Raw genomic sequence first — 20,888 nt, 5'->3', positions numbered from 1 at the left:
ACCGAATCGCACCATTGCATGGTCTGTGGCACTTTGAGAGTTACTAGCAAATTTGATTGTAGACATCACGTTTAGGCACCTTTATACCTTTTGAAGGACTTCATAGTGAACTATATTTTTTGGTTCCATAGAGGACTTTTTTTACACATTAACTGTGTGACACCAAATTACTTTTTGTTTTTTGCACTTAGCACTTTTTACATGCTCATATATTTATTTATATTGTAATAAGTATGTTTATTTGCACTTTATGCATTTATATTTTGCACATTTGAGTAATATTGTCATTTAGTTATGCAAATTGGCACATTTTCACTTTGTTGCGTTTATATTTATTTATTCATTGCAATATCTAGTAATGCTGTGATTCAGGTATGCTTATTGGTACGTGTGCAATTTGATGCGTTTATCGGTCATATTTCACATTTGAATTTGCATTACTTTGATGCGTTTATAGGTATTTGTCATATTTCACATTTGTATTCATATTTATTAGTATTCATCTATTATTAGGTCCGCTTACCTTGTAGAGGTATTTTGTTTCCCTTTGTTTCCCTCATCCACATGCGTTTATTAAGACGCAGTTGTTCTATCATGCTATAATTTAGTAGCATGTCTAACACACTCTAGCGCAGCATAATCTTTCTTACATTTGTCATTTGCATGCGTATGAGATGGGTTTAACGCATGCAGCTGAGTAGTGTTTTACTAAGTTTTGGGTGGCTCGCAGGATCCTTCCCATCGTTATATATATATATATATATATTTATTATGTTTGGGATTAAACCCCCCCCCCCCCCCAAATTAGACACAAAAAAACAAGACAAAAACACACATGGCAAGAATACACATTGCTTTAATAAACTACATGTCATTTAAATGGGGATATAAAATATATACCAGGAATTCTGCTGTAGGAAACCGTAATTTCATATTCCAGCTATGTAACCTTGAAGAAAAAGTAAGAAAGAGAAAAAGAATCCCTATTTCATCATATAGAGAAGGGATTATAAACAATGTCACATCAATAAAGATCTTATTCTTTAGAAAAAAAAAATTATGTGAGGAAGCAGAAAATTAAATCTGCAATATTCCAAGCATTTTAAAGACTTCTCTTTGAAAAAGGTCACCAAATCAGCAAGATGCACAAACCACTGAGAGATTGGCAGCTGTTTCATGCCAACACATTCCACTGCATCCATCACTTGCCAGCATGGCACTCTGGGCACGATGTGCTCAGGGCATTAATGGCTCAAAGCCGTCACTTTAATTCTGAAGCATTATCCATTTGTGAACATTAATATAAATCTTGAAACACTTCCAGAAAGTGGATGATGTGCTGATCATCTAAACAAGGCCTGTCTGCTCCATAATAAAAGATCCTGTGCTGACAAGCAGATGTACAAAAAGCATCAAGGAACATCCTAAGTATTGATCGGTCATTCATTTTTGGCAAGAAATAAAGCTCTTCCCTGAGGAAAATCGTTGTATTATACTAAGATTTTAATTTATTTAAGTAGCTGACCCTGGAGTGCTCTCCAGCTACATACAGTAAACATTGTTGTGTTCCGGCAGCGGTATAAGACTTCCCGTCCCGCTCCCAAAACAAAAGCGAGTGCTCAGCCATTCACATAAAGCTTTGTATTTTCCGAACAATTCCAAAGTTTCCTCTGATTGGCTGAGATGTAAAGGAGGGCAGGTGACAGTCAACCAGAGGAAGCTTTGTATTCATTCAGAAAATACAAAGCTTCCTGTGAGAGGCTGAGCAGCACTCTGCCCGACTCAGTTTTGTACTGGGAACAGAAGCAAAGTCACCATTCTGCTGCCGATACACAGCGCTGTATACCATACATAGCAGATGCCACTGACCATTTTTTACAGTGCTGACAGCTGGTACATTTATTAGCGAAGAACTCATTCGTTTGAACCAGCGTGGTCCAAACAAACACTTAAAATTTCACTAAAACTTGGGGTCAGGCTTTAACCAACAGTACTGTTCTTAGGTTTTTACAATTACACTAACAAGGCTACACAAGATAGCCACTAGAGGACTGACAGAGGAAAGAAAGAAAGAGAAAAGAAAAGAAAGAGAAAAGAAAAGAAAGAGAAAAGAAAAGAAAAGAAAAAGAAAAAGAAAAAGAAAAAGAAAAAGAAAAAGAAAAAGAAAAAGAAAAAGAAAAAAAGAAAGAAAGAAAGAAAGAAAGAAAGAAAGAAAGAAAGAAAGAAAGAAAGAAAGAAAGAAAGAAAGAAAGAAAGAAAGAAAGAAAGAAAGAAAGAAAGAAAGAAAGAAAGAAAGAAAGAAAGAAAGAAAGAAAAAGAAAGAAAAAGAAAGAACGAAAGAAAAAGAAAGAACAAACGAAAGAAACAAATGAAAGAACGAAAGAACGAAAGAACGAAAGAAAGAACGAAAGAAAAAGAAAGAAAGAAAAAGAAAGAAAGAGAAAGAAAGAAAGAGAAAGAAAGGAGAGGGAGAGAAAGAGAAATAAAGAAAAAAAGAGAGAAAGGAGAGGGAGAGAGGGAACACTAGTTGGCATCTTGTGTTATGAATGATGGACAGTGCTAGAGACCAGATTTGTCATTCACAACACCACACGCTACCAGCTATTACTTTAGTCTCTCTCCAATCTCCCTTTGAGTAACTTGGGAGTGTCTACAGAAGGACAGCAACGGTCTGGACAAACATCGCTCACTTCTGTGAATCATGTGCTTCGGGATCTTGTCACCCCAGGTGACTGCAGTCCCATCACGTCCCTCTTCTTGCTGTAAAGAAGCTCATTGCAGCTTTGCAAAATCGTGAAGTTATTTTCAAGTCATTTCAGTGCAAGTAAAATCTATGGTTGATTGAATGCAAAGCATAAGCTATAAAGTAAAGTTTTTAAAAAACTTCACCAAGAGCTCTAGCTTCTGTTAAAACGCACACAACGCAATCAAAAGGTTTAAGAAATGTCCCAATTCTATAATCTTGAACATCTGTTCCAGACATCTGTGCAGACCGAAGTATTATTTCAAAATATCCTTTTAAAATTAAAGCAATTTGGATAAGAGGTTTTGTCTGTTTTACTTATTTTATTTCTATCTTTGAAAATTGTATAAACCATATACTTTTTTTTATATTATTAGTTTATTAGCTTCCATATTGTACAGTTCCAAATAGTTCTGAATTGCCCCCTTCATATAGTGTTGGAGGTAAGTGCAAAGAACCCAACTCCCAAGAGAACATAAATCGCATCAAATAACTGAACCACACAGTTGTTTAATTTCCTCTTAAAACCTAATTGATGTTACAGAAAGATATTCAGTAAGACAGACCTTTTACTACCAGCTTCCAATTTCATTGTCTTACTTTCCAGTTACAGTTTAGTGTATAAATATGCCTGTGCCGTCAAATAGATACCTGAATGGGACCATGTACTCCATCACCTTACAGAGCTGGTCAGCCACCCCTCTCTTTCTCAGCAGTGCAAGTTTTTTGCAAGGACCCTTGTGATTTGGGTTGTGGCTGGCAGGCATTCATCTAAGGTTCAAGCAGGTATTCTAAACACATACTCTGACATATAGAGGATCAGTAGAAGGTACTGCATAATAAAATCTAATAAATGTATATAAAAACAGTAAGCAAAAAAAAAAAGGAAGATTCTCTAAATCTCGGTTCACACTGGTGCGATGCAGGAACCAGTGCAATTCATGTGCGAGTTCCAGCATCACATCTGACTCGCAGGCAGTTCACACTGACATCTGCGAACTGCTATGGCATCAAAAGAAAGTTCAGGACAACCCCAAATCGGTTCGCAGAGTGCAGCTTAAACTGTGGAATTGGATCCCATGGGTCTGAACCCCCATGCGATCAGATTCCAGTGCGGACTAAATAAAGGGTCCTGCACCATTTTGGTACGAACGCGATGCAATTTCAGCCAAACTGTATGGCTGAATTTGCATAACACAGACATCGCATAGCAGTGCGGTGCAAATCACATGCAATGTCTGGGATCGCATAAGTATGAACCCAGTGTGAATCATTTTCAGAAAAAGTTGCAGTGTAGATTAAAGAAGTGTACTAAATAAACATGTGTACTCATCGAGCCCTCCGAGACTAACCTCTTGGGAAGATACGGTGGATGCCGCCCTACCCATGTATGAAATCACTTCCATGAATAGGGGTTGCCCTTGCTAGTACATTAAGGTATGGTCCACCCGGACCTCTAGTTGAAGTGTCAGTAGTTATATACTGTGGAAGTTGTGTTGTGGTGTACTGGACAGGGTGAAGGGTCAGGTAATCTCATCTCTATTTAGTTTAGTTCTATTTAGGTCCCAAAGAACCAGTAAACCACTTGGTTGTTAAGGAGCGGACGGCCACCACGTCCTTAACCGCTGACAGCAGAATGTAAAAAAACCCAAACAAATACACAGCATGGGGGGGCCCCTCTAATCCATACCAGTTCCTTATGGTCTGACGACGGGAGCCTTTGGTGCAAGTGGAGCCTTTGGTGCAAGCGGAGCCGCCCCCCCAAGTCGGTCATGAGCAGCATGATTGATGGATCTACACTGGGGGCCATTATTTAATAAAGGGTTTGTCAAAAACTTGTGTTGTGCTTTTATTTACCTTTTACACTTTGATAAACACTCCCATACTCGGATGCAATAAGATACTGCTTTGTGAATGAAGCCCATTGACTTCATGTGGATCCATGTGGTGCCTGAATACGAAAACTAGCTAAACAGAGTTACAATTTGGCAGAGGAGATTGTGAACATACTGTAAATTAAGTGGTTTATCTACATTTGTAGACTTGAAGGGCAATCAACCTGATAAAACAATGGTATTTGTCAATGTAAGTAATACTGAAGCCATGATTGATGTTAAATTAACAGAATAGTAGGCTATTTAGTAAAGCGAAGACTGGGCATTTATAGCTTTTCATTACTTACTCTGTCTTGTCATGAAATGGATTTTTGGCTCCATCCCAAATGCTTGACTCATAGAATAATTGAAAAGGTTACAGTTCTACAGATCACACATACACAATTAAACAAAATAAGACTAGAAAAGAAAAATTAAAATTGAAAAACATTTTTTAAAATCAGTTTAAGTCTTTCTGTTCTTCCTCCTTCTGTTAAATCTCACCCTTTGGTGGATTACATGGTCCAACTTTTTTGCTCAACAAGGACATAGACTCTCAGGAGTGGTCTACTTCGTGCATGGCACCAGTCATGGGCCACCCAAACTTCCTCTTGGGTATTACTGACCAGACCTTTCATTCTTTAGTTAAAAAAAAAAAGTTTGCCTTGAAGCCTTTCTCACCTATTCAGGGATATAAATCCCTGGCTGAACTCCAATGTATCGCAGAGCCCCAGTTATCATTTTAGAGGGCATTACCATTGAGATTTCTCATCAAGCATGGGGAAATCTTTCCTCCTAACTTCCTCTCCTAACTGGCTTTGAAATTCTATGTACCTCTGCTTCGTCAATGACTTGTCTACATCTTACAAGCTGCTCGCCTTCCCCCCCCAGAACAACCTGACCCCTCCTACATCACCATATGGGAGATGGACCTGGGCATCAGCTTTCTGGACCAACAAGACGATCGCATCATGGGGTTTTACCCATGCTGCATCTATCTCCAGCTCAATTCAGAAAACTGGCTTCAACTTGATGGTACAGGGTCCCCTGGTTCCATCATAAAACTTTCCCTCAAACTTAATTTACGTGCTGGAGGGGTCTTCCCTAGGAAGGTACTAATCTGCACATATTCTGGAGTTGCCCACTCCTGCTATCTTTTTGATCACAAGTGCGTGACCTTGTGTTCCAACTTACAGATGTATAGCTAGATGACTAGGTGGTATAAACATAAAATAAATAATTCACAATCCATCTACTTAATGCAGCTAAAGCCTCTCCTGTATTGGAAGCAGACAATACCATCCGTATGAGTGTTTGGCTATGTCAAAATAAGGAAATCTATAAAATGGAAGACATACTAGCCTCCAACGGTAAAGAGGAACAATTTAGCAAAACCGGTTTCTATTGGACTGGACTGATTAGACCATCTTTTCCAATTATACTACAGATCTCACTGGAAGAGATGAGAAAAATAGAAAACTAAAGTGCTGATGTGGATTCTCTATAAAATAACAAAACACCAAAAAGAAATGTGAAAGCTGTAACCAATTAGTGCTGTGACACCTGTTGCTATAAATCAATATAAAATATGTTAGCGCGCTTATCAAACTATCCCCATCTGTTGGAGTGGTGCTTACCGTATATACTCGAGTATAAGTCGAGTTTTTTAGCACATTTTTTTGTGCTGAAAGTGCCCCCCTCGACTTATACTGGAGTCAAGCACTTTTCTGCAGCAAAAAAGTTCATTTTCCGAACTGACTTTGGGGCCACGCATCTCAGGACTACTTGGTGCTAGGAGCCCCAAATTTGGTGTGCAAACCCAGTGGAATGGTACCACAACATATCCAAAGATGGAGTTCCTAGCACTAAGTGGCCCCGAGATATGGGGCCCCAAAATCGGTTCGGAAAATGTCATTCTCTGCTGCAGAAAAGTGCTTGACATTTTCTGAACCGACTTTGGGGCCCCGTATCTCAGGGCCACTTAGTGCTAGGAACCCCAAATTTGGTGTGCAAACCCAGTGGAACTGGTACCATAACATATCCATAGCCCTGTATCTTGGGGCCACTTGGTGCTAGAAACCCCAGCTTTGGATATTTTATGGTGCTAGTTCCACTGGGTTTGCACACCAAATTTGGGGTTCTTAGCACTAAGTGGCCCCAAGATACGGGGCCCCAAATTCGGTCAACTGTGTCCATCTGCAGCAATGTCATTTTGGGACCCTTTGGGTTCAGAGACCCCAAATTTCGGCTGCAGCTAGGGGGCATCTAGGAACCCTTAACTACTGAGTTTGAAGTTCGGGGGACCTATGGCTGCAAATGGGCACAGTGAGGCATGCAAATGGGCACAGTGAGGCTGCAAATGGGCATTGTTGACCCTCTTTTCCACTTACAGTAGCTGTGCATTTCTCACCCTCGTCTTATACTCGGGTCAATATGTTTTTCCCATTTTTTTGTGGTAAATTAGGGCCTCGACTTATACTCGGAACGACTTATACTCGAGTATATACGGTATATATATAAAATCCTAAACCATAAAAATACCCTGATATCATAATCGGTAAAGTGAATAAGTGCAAATAAATAATCAATCAATAAAGTGAATAAATGCAAAAATATGCAACAAAAAACATATACCCTGATATCACAATCAGTAAAGTGAATAGGTGCAAATAAATATATCGATCAATAAAGTGAATGAATGCAAATAGATGCATCAAAAAACATAAGGGAACACACATTCCTAGATATATGTAGATAAAAAAAAGCAATAAATAGTGTCTGTTTGTGTTAATCCAGCTGAGGTCTAAATGTCCAATCAATTGCCTTTGAAGAACTTGCTTGTATTTCAATTCTCACAGATCACAGTTGCATGATGAATTACATTTGCAAGGTGATGATTCAAAAAGATAAAAGAAAAACCATCATTGCGCAGTTTTTTTAAATACTACAAGACTGGGCAAACAATTCTCTGGGAGAGTCAGTGACGTCTGCACATAGTGTTCAGCAAACACAGCAATAGCTGTATGAGCGGTGAAGCTGTCTGACCATTATAACAAAAGCGATTCAGCTACTGCAAATGTGTGAGTGGATTACATTGTATGCCCAGTCTTGTAGCATTTAAAAACACTGCGCAATGATGGTTTTTCTTTTATCTTTATGTGAATCATCAACTTGAAAATGTAATTCATCATGCAACTGTGATCTGTGAGAATTGAAATACAAGCAAATTCATCAAAGGCAATTGATTGGACCGTTTGACCTCAGCTGGATTAACACAAACAGACACCATTTATTGCTTTTTATTTTTTTCATCTACATATATCTAGGGATGCATGTTCCCTTATATGTTTTTTGATGCATCTATTTGCATTCACTTTATTGATTGATATATTTATTTGCACCTATTCACTTTACTGATTGTAATATCAGGGTATATGTTTTTTTTGCATTTATTCACTTTATTGATTATTTGCATTTATTCACTTTACTGATTACGATATCAGGGAATTTTTATGGTTTAGGATTTTATATATAAGCACCACTCCAACAGATGGGGATAGTTTGATAAGCGCACCAACATATTTTATATTCACTGGATGAGATGAGCCTATGTTTCCTACCAGGCCTGACTGCAGATTCTTTTTTTGCAGAAGTTAGCGTGTTCCCTGTGGGCGTTAACAGCTCTTGCCCAAGAGGAGCTAGTGCTTTGGCACGTCGTCTTCTGGAGGATTTGTTCAACAGATCTGGGATTGTGCCCCCTTTGTTCTATTGCAAGTTTTGAAATGTGTTAGACAAACCCTTTACTTTTCATCATTATTGCGGTGTTCATATTAGATCTTGGGTGACCCCTGGGTTTTGTCCTCATTTTCCGACCTAAACCTACAGCAGTAACAATGTATGTGCACTGCATTATTCTCGGTTTACCATTTTGCTGTTTTTTGGGGATTTGTTTTGTTTTTTTTACACATTTTTCCAATAAGCCATCAGATTTCTTTTTTTGTCCTGCTTTGTAATTTGAAAAAAAAAACCCACTAATACCCAATACATTGACCAAAACCCCTGTTACAGGATCTGCCATTGGAGTCCAGAAAATCCTAGAGTTAAGCTATGGAGTTCCTTGGATAGGAAAATGTACTAAGGGTTAAAGTATAGGTGCTTTTTCAGATGATTCAGCCTTTAAGAAGGCATCTGAGGAATAAAGGAGACCTTTCAAATGAAAGGTGGTGCTCCACCAAACCGTAGTTACACTTCAAACTACTTCTGTTTATTGAGGTTAATTTTATTTGGAAGCTCTTGTTCCATCTTCACATCCCCTTCAGCCTCATTTAGAAGTCCCAATGTTTTTTTCCCCTCCTCCACTGCACTGGAAGTTCAGCTGTTGGATACTTTCCCATTTGTCAGTCCAGCTTTAGGGTATTTTTACATTTTTATTCTTTCAATCAAATCAAGCATATTAGCAATAGAAATCACAGACCTCATCAGTACAAAAATACTTTTTTCTTCTTTAAGGTCTTTCATAGTTCTTAAAGAGGAGGTCCAGCCTGGGTGAAAAAAATTAAAGTCAGCAGCTACAAATACTGTAGCTGCTGACTTTTAATATTAGGGCACTTACCTGTCCAGGGAGCCCGCAATGTCGACACCCCAGCTGATCTTCAGATCGACTACCGGGTGCTGCTGCCACCATTCCCGGTAAGGGAAACAGGCAGTGAAGCCTTTCGGCTTTACCTCGGGTTCCCTACTACGCATGTGCAAAGTGCGCTGTGCTTTCCAATTGTCCGGGGGGGGGGGGGTTAAACCTTTAAAAATCCTAATATCAGAGATAGAAACTAAACCAGACAAGCTTATGGTGATGCCAAGTAAGATGCTAGTTATAAAAACTTCAGGGGGGGGAAATTCCGCTTATAGCAAATAGGCAGTAAATATTTGTTCCGAGGTCCAAGGGGGAAAGCATTCAGGAGACATCAATAATGTGGAAGGGAATGTCCAAGGGAATAATTGAAGGAGCTGAAGAGAAGCTCATAGTCCTGAGGAAATAAGAACAGTCATGAAGGTGTCCAGTGAGTTTTTGTTCTGCATCAAAAACACATGGAAAGTAGGACATATGGTTTCCAATGGCATAGTTCACACCAGTGCAGTCAGTTCCAGAAAAAAAAAGTAGAACATGCAGCATTTCGGCAGTATTGGAACACAGTAAAATGCATAAAAAACGCACTGGACCCTAGTATAAAAAAAAAAAAAAAAAAAAAAAAAGGCATCTGGAATGCATCCGGAAACGCATCAAAAATGCACTGGAACGCATCAAAAACCTGTTAACGCACATGCAGAAATGCATCCAGGAACGGATCTGGAGTGCATGTTTGTGGTGTGAACCAGCCCTTAGAACATCAAAGCTGAAGAAGCAGTTATAAAAAAAAAATAATGCCACACTGTATTTAAAGTGGATTAAAACCCTTACATATACCCAGTGAAGTGAACAGCCTCAGATGATGCACAGAGCTGAAACAAATCCTCCTACATAAGTTTTACATGTATATATCTGCCGTCTTCACTTTTATATACTGTTTAGAAAGTGCACGTTGTGTTAGATTTTTCACGTCCTCATTCATCTGTAGGAGTGGATTATTGTTAGACACTGGGACAGCTGATTGGAGGAAAGGCACACACCCCCTCCCCACACATGCAGAGCATGCCTGTGAATAGTTTAGCAGTCTGCTAATCTATTTATAGCAACCTCCCCCGACACACTCTTCTATCTCCCATCTCGGAGAGCTTGTCGAAAGTTATCAGGTTGATAACAGAAGAACGGAGCAGAACAAAGCTGGGGGCATAGTGCTTTGAAGAGATATAAAAAAAAACACTCCAGATATACGTGCCCAGCTCAAATTTCATGAATCGAGTTTACATCCACTTTAAGAATATATCTACTTGTGCTGCAAGCATTTTTTTTCCTTTTTTTGTTAGAGCCGAGGGCCGGCTCTCTTGTAAAAGCAATCCAGCAGCTAACTAGCCACTTGATTGCTTTTACAAGCAAAGGAAAGCGACGTCCCCCTCTTGCTGCCTTTCTTAGCTTTACCAGGATCTCCTGTCCCACCGGAGTCCCCACCGACTAGCTAGATAGAGATAGATATAGATATATATATATATATATATATATATATATATATATAGATAGATATCTCTCTCTCATATATATATATATATATAGATAGATATCTCTCTCTCATATATATATATTATATATATATATCTCTCTCTCTCTCTCTCTATATCTATATCTATATATCTCTCTCTCTCTCTATATCTCTCTCCCTCTCTCTATATATATATCTATATATATATATATATATATATATATATCTCTATCTATCTATCTATATAATGTTTTGGGGTTCTAACTAATTTTCTAGCAAAAAATACAGATTGTTACATGTAAACAAAGTGTCAGAAAACGCCTGGTCTTCAAGTGGATATATTTTGGTTTTAAAAGTGGTTGTAAACCCTGTTACACCACTTTTACCTGCAGATAAGCCAATAACAAGGCTTACCTGTAGGTACCTTGAATATCTCCTAAACTTGCACAGTTTAGGAGATATTCAGCATATGCGCTGCTGCCAACGTCAACGGGCCCCTCGTGCCGTTTCTTCAGGAGTCATGCCGTGACCGGAGGCTCCCACGAGCATGCGTGGGAGTGATGTAATCGCAGCGCCGGACAATCACAGTGATGGTGTCTTGTCGAAAACTGTCCCCCATCGGATAGTGTCCGCCCTGTACTGCGCAGGCGCAGTATGGAGGACAAACGAGATGCCGAAAGTCTCCAAAGTTCAACAGCTGATCGTCAGCTCTACACGGTGCCTGTGCACTTATTCTGCCCTGAGTCCAGGTTCATGCGCCACTATCCAAGTGGGCATAGAGTTAGAATAAAAAGATGCCAAGCGCAGCGAGGCCGTGCCCGAAGCGCGGCGAGCGAAGCAAGCCCGCGAGGGGCCCTGTTACAAAGCGTTCACTATTAAGTGCCCAAGTGCCGTGTACAGTTGATGATCAGCTGGTCAACTTCGGAGACTTTCGGCGTCCCCTTGTCCTCCCTACTGCGCAAGCGCTGCGCCGGCACAGTACGGGGTGGACACTATCCGACAGGGGGACACTTCTCGTCAGAATACTGGAATCATAATGAATATGTCATAATGAGCTAGTATGCACTGCAGGGTTTGTTTTTTTTGTTTTTTGAGGTTTATAACCTCTTTAATGCAAGCAGTGGAAGTATTTGAATGTTTCACACTCTTGTATTCCACTGTATAACAGAGCTCATACTGGGAGAGGGAAAAGCAGTGCAAAGAGTCAATCATTTGTGCTGCAGAGCTCATGTGTTAACAAAGGACATGCAGATATGAGAAGAAACCAGTGAGATGAGCTCATCAGTCTGCCGTTTAACCTTTCGCTGTCCAGTTACAGACCGAGGGAGGGAAAGACCAGCAGGTGTTACTAAGCTGCATGGGAGAAAAATAAGGTCTCCTGGCCTGCCAGAAGGAGTTGGCTATGCGGCAGAGCTGTGGAAATCTAAAGCCTCAGACATGAATACAAATCCTTTGGCAGGTAAAACAAATTTCCAAGTAATAGGATTTCGTTTTATATATTTGTATTCTATGGACAATCAAATGATGTGTCGATTTCTACTTGTTAAATAAGGGAACCTGCAGCAAGCGTTTTGCAATCATTGTTCTGGCAGGGTTTTAGGACACAATTTAAATAAAGCCTTCTAGTCATATCCAATGCAGTCCTGGCCAGATTACTACAAAGGTTTCATTTACTTTTGCCCTATGATAGTCATACAGCGCACAAACCAATTACAGAAAGAAAAGTAAAAGTAATGGAAGCCAAATGAATCATTCAACCTAAAAATGGCTCCTGTATGAACATGAATATTTTTCAAGGGTAAATTGCAACTCCCTCATAGAAACAAATATAGAAGATGCATTTAAAATGGAGCCAAATAGAAACCTGCAAAGAAACATAAAAAAGGTCACACAGCCTGGGGTAGGCCACAAATCAATTTTATAGCTTAGGGAGAAAGTCGTCTAAATGCCAGCTTTGTAATATGTCCTTCCTCTGAACACTATGCCATAAACGGGGCAGCCATTAATGCATTTTAGCCTCAGCCATAAAACATTTCTGTCTTATCAGAAAACCAAGCACAACTTAAGGGCCACTTTTTAAAACATCCTTAAAAAAAAAAAAAAATCATGTCTCTGCTGCATAATTGCACCAGTTGTCTGCCTAAAAGATTGTGCAGGCCAACAAAAAATAAGACTTCAAGTCTATTGTGAGGCACAGGCATCAGAAATTCTGAAACCAATCAGATTATACTGCCGCATACAGGAGGTTTGGACACTGGCAAGCAGAAACATGTTGAACATCAGCCCCTGCATAACCCCACCTTTATCCAACATTCCAAGTTTGTGATCAAGAAGTACCAAAGTTCCCTAAAGCAGTGGTTCTCAACCATCGGGCCATGGTCTCCCTCCTAACGGGCATCCAGCAAGTTGGGAGATTCTCTTACCTCTCAGTGTCTCCCAGCTCCCATAAAGTCCCCCTAACCTTTCATAGTGAACGGCAGTGCCCCTCAGCCCCCACAGTCCCCCCCCCCAACCTTCCACAGTGCCCTCCAGCTCTCAAGAGCACCCCTTAGCTTACTGCAGAGCCCCCAGTCTCCCATAGTATGTTCCACACGGCCCCCAGCCCCTGTAGCAACCCCTGGTCTCCTGGAGAGACCCCCTGCCCCCTCCAAAGACTCCATTCAGCACGGTTTCCCCCAGCCCCCCCATCAGAAACTCTATTCCCTACAGGGATGGCAAGCCTGCTGCAGGAGCTCCTCAACCCACATTCACTCACAGTGATTCCGCCCCATCCAGACCATTCTAGCATTTGAATACATACGTTGCATTACCATACTTTTATTGTGGACGTTTAAACTTTTCTTTTTACTGCTGGAGTATTGAATGTTTTTAAAGCAGTTACCGGGCCTTGGTCTCATTGAGAACTACTGCCTTACAGGACAGGGGAACTGTTAGAGACCCAATGAAGATCACAGAGATCAGTCTGATCCCCATACCAGGATAAGAATCTCACCAAAGTGAATGATTCCTTGGAAGGACAGGGTCCGCTTTAGCAAAAAGGTGTGAGGTAAAGCAACTACCAACAGATGGAGAACTATAACCATCCAAATGGGTAGAACAGACCAACAACAAGGATGGTAAACAAAAAGAAAACAGTTCCTGGCCTTAAAATTGGTCCCTAAGAAAAAAATGGACAACAGGTCCACTAGGCAAGACCTGCCAGGCAGAGGATGAAAGGACCTAACCCTTAAACTTCCAATCCCAGGCATCAGGAAAATGAAAGCTCCAAGAAGGAGTAGGGGTGTCAAGGACAGCCAAGCAATCTAGCATAACAGTGAGGTGGCAAGTCAACCACCCCATACTGGTGCAGAAACACAAGAAAAGAAAAAAAAGGAGGAGGAGGAGTAGATCTGTCCATGAGGACATCCGGTTGTGTCATTAAAACCCCCATAACTCCCCGTAGAGCCTGCCTGCCTGATTCAGGACATGGGATTACAAATCCTCTGACCCACACACCAATCTAGTGAAGCGTCCACAGCTGTGGAACAAGGAATGACCATGTCAAGGGCCAATTCAAAAGAGATGTCCCTCAAAAAGAAAACCAGCTGTTTTTTGGATGTCTCATCAGCATCCCAACTATGTACTTTACCAGCAGGCTGATCCACCAAATGCAGGATGAAGCACCCCGCATCATCTATATTCAGATCAACTGCAGGAGACTGCCGTGACCCAAAAACAACCTCTTCCAACTGTTGGCATTCTGTAAAATCAGTAATACCAGGGGTAGCAGACCTGGTTTGACTCTTGGTCATTCTATCTCTCTTCTGCAATAAAACAAACTTATTTGCCCATCTGCAATGTTCATTAAAATGTACACTGAGCTGTGCATGTGCAATGCTCACAGTATATTGATTTATTGTTGTCCAAGGTCTACAACCCCAATTCCAAAAAAGTTGGGACAAACTAAAATCTACATTGAAATAGAATGTAATGATTTGCAGATCTCATAAACCCATATTTTTTGTCACAACAGAAAATATAAAAAACATATTTGTTTAAACTGAGAAAAATGTACCATTATATAAAAAAAGGCAATTTTAAAATTGATAGCAGCAACACGCTCCAAAAAAATTGGGACAAGGCAACACAAAGCTGGCAAAGTAAGCCCTAATAAAAAGGAAGAGCTGGAAGAACATTTTGCAACTAATTAGGTTAATTAGCAACAGGTCAAGAACATGACTGGGTATAAAAAAAGAGCATCTCAGAGAGAGTCCGAGTGTCCCAGAAGAAAAGATGGGCAGAGGTTTATCAATCTAAAAAACTGCATCAAAAAATTGAACAATTTCAGAATAATGTTCCTTAAATTGCAGACTTTTAATCTATCATCTATAGTACATAATATCACGAAAAGATTCAGAGTCTGGAGAAATCTTTGTGTACAAGGGACAAGGCCAAAGCGCAATATTGGATGCCCTCAGGTGACAATGCATTAAAAACCAGGCATGATTCTTTGATGGGCATCACGGCATGGGCTCAGGAATACCTCCAAACATCACTGTCTGAACACAGCTCGCTGTGCTATCCAAAAACACAGGGTAAAGCAGTGTCTGAACACGATTCAGAAACACAACTGTATTCTCTGGGCCAAAGCTCATTTAAAATTGTCTGTTGCAAACTGGAAAATGGCTCTGTGGTCAGACGAAATCAAAATTTGAGATAATTTTATACTCCTTCAGCCAGCACCCCATGAGTCATCAACCGACATCACCCATTCCATACAACCCCCCCTCCCCGACATTTAGTCATCTACATACTAATGTTCTTGGGGGTGGGAGGGACAGACTACTACTGTTTCGGGTGGGTGTCTGTTCCACGCCCGCTCCTCATGCTGGCTCAAGTCCCGGCCTGCATAATTTGCCTTCCCTGGTGGAGCGATTCCTTTCCCTCCGCTCATGGCGCTCTGCTCTGTTCTCCACTCGGCCTGAGACAGAGACAGTGAGACTGTAGAAGAAGCATTAAGGCGAACTGCAGCGGCGGCAGATGGAAGCAGCCTACATCTGAAATGGTTTGTGACTGAAATTCCACGCAGCAGTAGCAGGATCAGAGAGGAAGTGGCTCGGCTAACACAGGTGTGTGCTTGCTTGGAGGGGGGGGGGGTGTGATTCAAGATCTACTATATCACTGTATCTGTCTGCAGCACATTATGGCATTGGTGGCATGGGTGGCACTGTCTCTGCAGGCAGCACATGTGTTATGGCCCATAACACATGTGCTGCCTGCAGAGACCGTGCCACCCATGCTGCCAATGCCATAATGTGCTGCAGACAGCACCGCCCATGCCACCAATGCCATAATGTACTGCAGGCAGTGTCACCCATGCCACCAATACCATAATGTGCTGCAGGCAGTGCCGCCCATGCCACCAATACCATAATGTGCTGCAGGCAGTGCCGCCCATGCCATAATGTGCTGCAGGCAGTGCCACCCATGCCATAATGTGCTGCAGGCAGTGCCACCCATGCCATAATGTGCTGCAGGCAGTGCCACCCATGCCATAATGTGCTGCAGGCAGTGCCACCCATGCCATAATGTGCTGCAGGCAGTGCCACCCATGCCATAATGTGCTGCAGGCAGTGCCACCCATGCCATAATGTGCTGCAGGCAGTGCCACCCATGCCATAATGTGCTGCAGGCAGTGCCACCCATGCTGCCAATGCCATAACGCATGGGCTGCCTGCAGAGACAGTGCCACCCATGCTGCCAATGGCATTATGCCATTGGCGGCATGGGTGGCAATGTCTGCAGCACATTATGGCATGGGTGGTACTGTCTGAAGCACATTATGACATTGGCAGCATGGATTGCACTGTCAGCAGTGATAAATATCACTTGAAGGCAAACCTGCACTTTATTTCAAGGTGGGGTCTAGGGAGGGACCAGGGGTGGGGCTGAAGGGGGCCCCATCAGGTAGGCTGTTTGGGGCCCCAGGATTTCTATCAGCGCCCCTGATGGCAGGACTCCAGGTTTCCCAGCTGGACATTGCCCAAAGCATCACATTGTCTCTGCTGGATTGCCGTCTTCTCGTACTGTATCCTGGTGCTATCTCTTCCCCACAATGTAAAAAAACAACAAAAAAAATGTGATTCATCAGACCAGGCAAACTTCTTCCATTGCTCTATAGTCCAGTTCTGATGTACATGTGCACCTTGTAAGCGTTTTTTGGCTGTGGGCACGGGTAAGCATGGACACACTTTTATATCTATTTATATATATGTTATTGATTTAATTTCATAGCATTTTACTCCTGATGTGTGGCATGTGCCATGAAACGTGCGTCGAGTACACTTTGAACTGATGCCCAGACAAGTTTGGCTCACTAAGAGGCTGTATGGAGGATGTAGAAGCACAGTTCCAAGATTAAAAGTTATTAAAGATCTATTAAAGATCTGCCTTCCCCAAGTAGTATAGGTGAATACACTAAACTATAACTTTCTCATCCCTACTGGCCTCCTTAAAGCATGCCTTTCACTATCATTAGTTCCCAACCACCACATCTAAAAAATGTTAGATCAGTCACTGTACTGGAGCACATTCAAGAGATTTGGCTTTGGACTTTCCCAGGAGGCTGCAGGAAAGCCAAGTGACATCACTGACATCACTGTAAAGCTCTGCATAAACTGTTGGCGCTATATAAATCCTGTATAATAAGAATAATCACTGGAGCTTGTTTTAAGCTCGTTATTTAAAATGTGAATGGCTAATAAATTTTGGTGATACCTTAGTGCAAGGTTAACTTTAAATGCACTGTTACTGCAGAGACAAATAGCATAAGAAGGTCATTTCCGCCACAGCATCCTAATTGGGACAGAATACCAATTAATGTAGAACTATAGGCAAAACTCCCCCCCCCCCCCCCATTTTGGATAGAGCAAGGGAGGGCTACAAACTCTTTTTTTTGCCATCTGAGTCCCATTGCAGAGATTTCCCTTCACTTCCTGTCCCATAGCCAAACAGGAAGTGAGAGGAAAACCCTGAAAATTAGGGGGATTCCTTGTGGACCCCAAAGTCACCAGAACCAGTGTCCCCATTGGAAGACTCCCCCTCTATTACTTTTTTTAGGTAACCCAATATTTGGATTTTTTTTAACTTTCAATGATAACAGTAAACAGGACAAATAGAGAGAGTGAACCTCTTTAACAGGTGCACAGTCAACAGTAAAAACTGACAAACGTTCTACTCCCTCTCCACTCTATCAAAAAAAAAAAAAAAAAAAAAAAAAGGAAGACGTTTGGCCTTTAGGTATACTTTCATTTTTTGTCTGTCCCTATATTTAGCAGTGTTATGCCACTGGCAACTGAAAACATGAACAGGACCTAAAAATAAAATAAACAGATAAAACCAAGAAATCCTTTGAGGATTAATGTTTAATGCAAAGACAGCAGGCTTCATCTGCAACAGAAGAGTCTTCGACCCATCAGTAAGTGCTAAAGAATCAGAGATAAAAATTAACAAGGAGGAACAGTTTCCTTCTTTCCACGCAGTCTCACAGATTTCTGATGAAGCACGTCTGCAAACAAGAGACTATAGTGAACAGGAGGGCAACTCTAAGCTGCTTCAGTAAAACAAAAGTTGCAAACATCTGCAAAAAAGACAGAGAATACTTACCTCTCCTACTATCCATGCCTCTGAACTATTGATGAGAAATTGACAGTAGGAGGAGGCAAGGAGTTGTGGGAGACCAATGGGATCAACGCTTCCAGAAGTTTTAGTTCCCCCCAACAGACTTTAGGGGACCATTTCACAGCAATGGAGCAGAGTTTGGCAGCACAGGCAGCATGAAAGTCCAGATGTGTTTCCTGGGTAAACTGCTGAAGCAGCTATAGACCATTTCTTGGGCTGCTTGCCATGTTCGCTTCCTTTACACAGACAAAGCAGAGTATGGGATTTTAACCACTTGAGAACCTTTCAGGAGGGCTGGTAGGAAATTCATCCTAAAAATCTTCCAACAAAGTTTCTAGAGCCCATCTACTATGCCCTGCATCTCTCCCCCTTTTGGAGCCTGTCATAAATACCAGCAATTTACAGCTTTTAAAGTAAGACTTGCTATAACAAAATGCAACCCTCTAGTGCAAAATGGCACTTGCAGAAGTATACAAGTATTACTGGGTAAATATAATCTAGTAATAGTTACACTGCATTTACTTTGTCACTCATATATAAAGATGTGACCTTTTGATCTGCATATGGACATCAGCTCAAAGAAAAAAAAAAAAAAACATACATTTACTACTAAGGTGTTAAATAGGCATACAGATCATTATAACCAGCTTTAATTATCTCTAACATTTTATTGACAATTTTTCATTTACACAGTTTTCCTTTTGTATGTTTTCTGTTCTTTGTAAGCTTTTCTACAAAAAAAAAAAAAAAGTGCCTTTGATTTGCAAATACCTTTGCCATGCTTTGTACGAAAATAAAAATAATTTTGGTATTTATTTTGTCCATAACTTGCATAAAGAACATTTTTGCAAGACAATATTATTATAGTAAAGAAAGCCTTGTTTGTCCAGAAACCCCACCCCCCCCCCCAAAAAACAAAACAAAAATAAAAAACAAAGTAATTATTACTTCATGATCTTACATTATAACAACGTTATCACAGAATAAACAAGCCCACAGTGAAAATACAAACATTGCTCTGGCCTTTAGAAGTATACAAGCACAAGATTCTAAGTGGTTAAGTGTGCCTTCCACAAAGCAGAGGTTACATTCATTGAAAGCTGCATATCAAAAAATTAGATCTGTTGATAAAATTTCACTTTTCCTGTAAAGCTGGTTCCTTCCCCTTTCATCTTCTGAACCTCTTTACAGAATACTGGGGCCACCCATAACGATAAAAGATCTTATGGGTGGGAATGGTGGTCAAGCTCAACTTTCACAGAAAAAGTGACAATTGCATATAGCTTCAGCTGCCTTTATTTTGTTCTACGGAGTGTTCTCCTTAAAGAGGAACTACAGTCTGCTCACATAATTTGTAATAAAAACTGGATTTTTTCTATTCACCGTAAAATCCCTTTCTTTTTCGTTTATTGACGGACACAGTACTTCCATTCTTGACCTTAGGGTTATATCACTAACTACAGGAGTAGGACTAGGCAGAAAAAAAAAGAACAAGCACAGCACCACCTAGGGTCGGTCCTTACTGGTAGTAACCCCCACTCTGCTACAGGCAGCTCAGTTCATTACAAAGCAGTACAAACATAAACAGGAGAGGTGGGTGCTGTGTCTGTCAATGAACTCAGAGAAAAGGATTTTACGGTGAGTAGAAAAAAAAAAAAAAATCCAGTTCTCTTTCGTTTGACAACGGACACAGCACTTCCATTCTTGACCTTAGGTACGTCCCAAAGCAGTGCCACAATGAGGGGTGGGAACACAGAAAAAAGGAAAAATAACCTCCACCCAGACAGAACCCTCCGTAAGGGGAGCCAAAACCTCAGACGGCCACCTGCAAAACTTTGCGGCCGAAAGATGCCCAAACATCCACCCTGTAAAACTTGGTAAAAGTGTGCATGGACGACCAGGTAGCCGCCTTACACACTTGAGAAACAGACGCCTGATGTCAGAAGGCCCAGGAAGCACTAACCCCCCTGGTAGAATGCGCCGTGATGGGAAAGGGGGGAACCTGCCCCCTAATGACATAAGCCTGGACAATAGTCTGTCTGATCCAAGAGAAATAGAGGCCGCCAGGCCCTTCCTCGGGCCATCCACATTTACAAACAGCGAATCCAACTTCCCGAAAGGGAGCCGTAACCGACAGATACACACAGAGAGCCCGAACCACATCCAAAGAGTTCAAGGCAACCTCCTTAGGGTGAGATGGTCGAGGACACAAGGAAGGAAGGACAATGTGCTTGTCTAGATGAAAAGCAGATACCACCTTAGGGAGAAATGAGGGATGCAAATGCAGAACTGCCTTATACTTGTGGAGAACTAAATAGGGAGACTTACACGACAAGGCTGCCAGCTCAGAAACTCGCCGAGCGTATGTAATAGCCACTAGAAAGACAACCTTCTGAGAGAGCGTGAGTAAGGGGATCTCCCTAATGTTCTCGAACGGTGGCTTCTGAAGTACCGAGAGCACCAGGTTTAGATCCCACACAG

General features: G+C 41.3%; 1 protein-coding gene across 1 annotated transcript in view; it reads right to left on the bottom strand.

The window, feature by feature from the left end:
* Positions 1–20,888, bottom strand: part of WNK2 (WNK lysine deficient protein kinase 2) — a 356,194-nt gene that overhangs the window by 204,035 nt on the left and 131,271 nt on the right.

Source organism: Aquarana catesbeiana, linkage group LG07, assembly GCF_042186555.1.
Source record: "Aquarana catesbeiana isolate 2022-GZ linkage group LG07, ASM4218655v1, whole genome shotgun sequence".
In the NCBI taxonomy this organism is placed as follows: domain Eukaryota; kingdom Metazoa; phylum Chordata; class Amphibia; order Anura; family Ranidae; genus Aquarana; species Aquarana catesbeiana.
Note: the sequence above shows the minus strand (reverse complement) of the source record. Positions and strands in the feature narration are given on the sequence as shown.